Source organism: Sinocyclocheilus grahami, unplaced genomic scaffold, assembly GCF_001515645.1.
Source record: "Sinocyclocheilus grahami isolate Dianchi unplaced genomic scaffold, SAMN03320097.WGS_v1.1 scaffold1046.1, whole genome shotgun sequence".
Lineage (NCBI taxonomy): Eukaryota > Metazoa > Chordata > Actinopteri > Cypriniformes > Cyprinidae > Sinocyclocheilus > Sinocyclocheilus grahami.
Window position 1 is genome coordinate 299,777 of NW_015506225.1, and position 5,661 is coordinate 305,437.

Genomic DNA, 5,661 nt, shown 5'->3' on the forward strand with positions numbered 1-5,661 from the left:
TTCCTCACTCGGTTGTTAGCTCACTGTTTTATGTTACGTCTGTCACTGAATTTAGGGACATCTCTAAAGTTACATACGACATTGGTACACACTTTCTGACTTAAATAGCATTTGAAGAGAATTACCTTACTTGCGGTAAAGAGGCAGAGTAGAGAAGATAACTTACTATGCTTCTCTTTGTTCAACTAAATTAGTTAACTTCGGCTAACTGACATTATTAACGTATAGGTGTTAGTTGCATTTCGGGGGAAGGGTCCATAGACCCTCATAGTTGGCCATTTGGTTAGGTGAAGGGGGCATTAGAGATTATTTGTTAAATATAACAAATAGTTGTGTGTCTGATTGGTCCAAATGCTACACTACCTAGCATTATTCGGGAGGCAGACACACTCTGTCAGTTTAAATCTAGAATAAAGACCCATCTCTTTAACCTGGTTTACACATAACACACTAACACAATTCTACAATTCAAATCTGTTAAAGGATTGTTAGGCTGCATTAATTAGGACAACTGGAACTGGGAACACTTCCCATAATATCCGATGTACTCGCTACATTGTTAGAAGAATGGCATCTACGCTAATATTAGTCTTGTTTCTTTCTTATTCCGAGGTCACCATAGACGCCAGATCCAGTCTGTATCCAGATCAGATGGTGGATCAGCACCTAGAGGCGACCTCTACAATCCTGAATGTCAGCAGAGAGCACATCAACTAGATGCGCCACAGAGACAGATCCACTGTGAAGACCTCATCGGCACAAAACCACGTGTTGCAGACTGTAATTAAACCACGCCATGCTGGTATTGTCTGGCCAGAGGAGAACTGGCCCCCTGACTGAGCCTGGTTTCTCCCAAAGTTTTTTCTCCATTTCTGTCACCGATGGAGTTTGGTTCCTTACCACTGTCACCTTTGGCTTGTTTAGTTGGGGATGCTTGACTGATTGTACAGACACTATTGGAAGAGAGCTGAACTGGATGATGACATCACTGAATCATCAATGAACTGACTTTAGCTGAAAAATGACTCTGTTATTGTCTTCTTGCATCGACACACTATTTTCCTGTTTGACTCTGTACAACTGCTTTGACACAAGCAGTATTGTATAAAGCGCTGCACAAATGAAGGTGACTTGACTTGACTTGATTTGATGTGCTGTGAGACCAATCTCTGGTTGGTAGCTTCTATAGGAACGGGGATGATGGTAGCAGATTTTAAGCAGGGTGGGATGATGGCTGATGTCAGTGAGAGGCTGAAGATCTTTATGAAGACCCTGGTGAGCTGGTTGTACAAGGACCTCCATGTACAAAAGAATAAACCTGCTGCTGTCAGTCATTAATGTCATAAGATTCACCTAAGTGGGGTATTCCTCCCCATTTTCCAAAACGAAATTCAGGGCCTGAATTATGTCAAAGTTCAGCTGTTCTAATCAAATGTGTGAATATGTCAGAAGAATTGATCATCAGCTTGATGTGTTGAAGTGTTTTCTCAAACTCTCCTTTAATGTTTTCTTTGTGTTGAAGTTTCTCTTGTAAGGACTTCAGAGCAGTATTGAGCTCTTCCTGGAATTTAAAGTGAAAATCTTTAAGACACCAGATATCTCTGTAATCATAAGTTCTTGAGCAAAATGGTACTGAGAAATTTCTTGATATGTTTTTATCCTCAGATATTCATCTGTCTTACCTTATATGAAGAAACCGTTTCAGTGATGGGTCTGAATGTGTGATTGACGTGTTTTTGTGAATCTCTGCGTACTACATGTTTGTCCTCCAGACAGAAGAGTTTGAGATTCTCACTGTGTAAACTGCAGATCTCCTCAGATCCTGGTGAACGCCTCTCATTTCTCTCCTTCAGGAACGACTCACACTAGTTTTTTTTTAACACAAGACTGCATGACTTTCACTTTCTGAACAATGGTTTAAAAATGAAATAGTTTAAAGGGGTCCTATTATGCTTTTTCACTTTTTCAACTTTAATTAGTCTGTAATGTTGCTGTTTGAGCATAACAAAGATCTGCCAAGTTACAAAGTTACAAAGTCCACCTCAAAAAGATATATTTTATTTAAAGGGGTCCTATTATGCTCTTTTACAAAGTCTTGATTTTGTTTTGGGGGTGTACTAGAACAGGCTCTCATACTAGATTGTTCGAAAAACACATTATTTTTCACATATTTTACATTATTACAACACCTCTCTCCCCAGTCTTGCATGAACGACTCGAATAGTTCCTGTATCAAATGAAGGCCCGCCTCCTGAAATACGAAATATGTGGTTAGCTGGGCCAGTGTGTGTTGTGATTGGTTAGCTGGACACATAGCAATAATTCGGAACAGCCAGCTGAGATGACACTGTCTAATGTCAAACTAGTGATGCAGTCAGATGTAAAAGAACCACCAATATTTAGGGGTGATGGTTCTGACAGACTCACTGTACAAGAGTGGGAAAATCTCATGTCTCTGTATCTAAGAAAACGTGCTATTCCAATTCAAGAGCAGTCACAAGAAATCCTGGATAGGCTTATGGGGAAAGCAGGTGATGTAGTGAGAATTAAACTTCGTAATTACACATCTGTTGATCACTGCAAAAATCCACAATTGATTTTTTACATTTTAAAACAGCCTTTCAGCACAATCACCTACTCTAGTATGCCCCTAGCTGATTTTTACAATACTTTGCCGATGCCATCTGAAGATGCAATGGAGTATTGGATCAGGCTGAACAAGACTATGGATGTTGCGAAGGAATGCTTAGAGAGACAAGGTCGGCGCATTTGTGATCCAAGTCATGAGATCAGTATGATGTTTATTAAGCATTGCCCAGATCGGTCTCTTTCAAATGTCTTCAAATTCAAATCAGCAGAAAAACGGTCGGCCTGTGAGATACAAGAGAGGCTTGATGAACATATACAAGAATGGAAAGCTCAAACGTACGCAAAGTCACACAATTTGTATACAGCAGAGCATAGGGTTTGCACTCAGACCCCAAATGTTATTGAGCTGCAAATGTTACTGCATCTAACCCTGCCTTGTCTGTTCCACCTTCTCCCTTAGCACAGTCTGGCAGTGACTCTGATTGCATGAAAAGCCGAGTCAGTCTGTTAGATCGTCTTGTCACTCAGCAGACCCAATTCCAAGCAAGCCCTCCTAATCAAGTTACAATGTTTCAGACTTACCGCAAACCATGCAGAGTTTGTAGATCCTTGGATCATTCAACAGTGTTTCATTGCAGACAGGAGAACAGATGTCTGAAGTGCTTAACTCCTGGTCATTGGAAAAAGGACTGCCCTCAGCGAGCTACTCATCGCCAACATCATTTGAACAGTGATGCTAGCGGACCATCTCACCAGTTAAACTAGATGGCCCACGTCAGGGAAGGGGTGATGTGGGTATGGATGCTAATTCCCTTCATGAAGAGTGCGATCTTGCTCAGCTGTATGAGGAGAACTGTAATAGTGCTTCTAAAGGGACCAGGATAATTGTTCAATCCAGTCAAAAAGTTGAAGCCTTCAGTAGTCTTTTCTATGTTCCTGTTCCCGTCAATGGCCATGTTCAGCTTAATGGAATGCTTGATTCCGGTTCTATGGCATGTACAATCAGCAAAAATGCTGAAGAGAAAATTGGTTCAGCTGGCGTTTTGTCTGAGAAGAAACATTCTGAAGAAAACATTGTCTTGGTTGGCTGTGGTGGTCAGCATACCCAGCCCGAGGGTTTCTATGATTTAGAGATCCAATTCTTTGGCATCCAGTGTGTTGTCCCTTGTTTGGTCGTGCCTGGTCAGCGTGATGATCTTATTCTGGGCTCTAATATCATAAAACACTTGATTCATGAACTGAAGAGCAACAGTGATTATTGGGACATTGCTTCTAGACCTGACCATCTGCTTGACAGAGACATTCAGCAGTTCTTGTCAATGTTTACAGGTGTTGAACGTTGGAAAGGCGAAACTGTCCCTGATAAAATAGGCACTGTCAAACTCACTCAAGCAGTAGTACTTTTGCCAGAGCACGAACATTTGGTCTGGGGCCGTCTGCCACCTAACGTGCCCATGTCACCTGGCAGCACAGTGATTGTTGAGCCGACCAGTTCCAAAGCTATGCCTCGAGATATTCTGGTCGGTCGCCTTGTCACACCACTCTGGGGTGATAGGTGGGTGCCTGTGACAGTTGTAAATCCAACAAACAAAATGATCACATTGAAAAGAAACTCCAAACTGGCTGATGTGTCTCCATGTATTGCGTCTGAAGATTTTGAGATTTTTCAGGGTCTGCATATTACTCCAGTTGAAAACAAGTCAAATGTCTCATGTAATTCCTTTCCTGTTAATCAGATTGACAAAAGTCTGCTGAAACTGGGCCTTGGTGACATTGACATTAATTGGAGTCAAATCAGTGATGATTGTAAATCTAAGTTAACCAAGTTACTTGCTGACTATCAAGACATCTTCTCCAAACACCCATTGGACTGTGGTGATGCCAAAGGATACGTGCACCCTATACGGTTGACTGATGATCGACCCTTTCGCTTGCCTTATAGGTGAGTGCCTCCTGCCCACTATGAAAAATTAAGACAAGTTCTCACTGACATGGAAGAAAGAGGTATCATCAGAAAGTCTTCAAGCGAGTACGCATCACCATTAGTCATGGTGTGGAAGAAGGATGGTGGGTTGCGTATTTGCACAGACTTCAGGTGGTTAAACGCCAGAACCATAAAAGATGCTCACCCCTTGCCACACCAGGCTGACTGCCTTGCTTGGAGGAAATTGCTTCTTCAGCACAATGGACCTCACGTCAGGGTTTTATAATATCCTAATGAATGAGGAGGACAAGACATATACGGCTTTCACAACACCTTTAGGCCTTCATGAATACAACCGTATGCCACAAGGGCTTTGTAATAGTCCAGCTTCCTTCATGAGAATGATGCTTGGAATCTTCGGAGACATGAATTTTTCAAAGCTTTTGTGCTATCTTGACGATCTTCTGGTCTTTGTGCCATCAGAAAGCGAGGCTCTGTCCAAGCTGTGCACAGTGTTTCAGAGGCTAAGGGAGAACAATCTGAAACTGTCCCCTAAAAAATGCCATCTTCTTCAAAGACGAGTCAAATTCCTTGGCCATATCGTTGACAGTGGAGGTGTGTCTGTTGATCCAGTAAAAGTGGAGGTCATCACGAGGATAACAGCACAAGATCTGATGGACAATGATGGCTGCACACCGTCTGTCAAAAGAATAAAGTCTTTCCTTGGCATGGTATTTTATTACCAACATTTTATTCCCAACTGCTCATCAATCTCTAAACCTCTTTTCGGTCTTACAGCTGGACAGAAAAGAAGAGGAAAGTTGTCCCAAGATCCCAAGAATTCAGGGCACTTACCATAAACTTGCCCCTTCAGATTGGACAACAGAGTGTCAGGTTGCTTTTGACCAACTCACCAACTCAATACTGGAAAGTGTCATGCTTGCTCATCCTGATTTCGATGAGCCCTTCATTCTTTCCGTTGATGCCTCATTGGACGGCCTAGGGGCTGTATTGTCGCAAGTGCCCAAAGGGGAACTCCGTGCCAGACCGATTGCTTTCGCAAGCAAGACCCTCAGTGCATCACAGCGCAAATATCCAGCTCACAGACTGGAATTTATGGCTGTAAAGTGGAGTGTATGTGAGAAGTT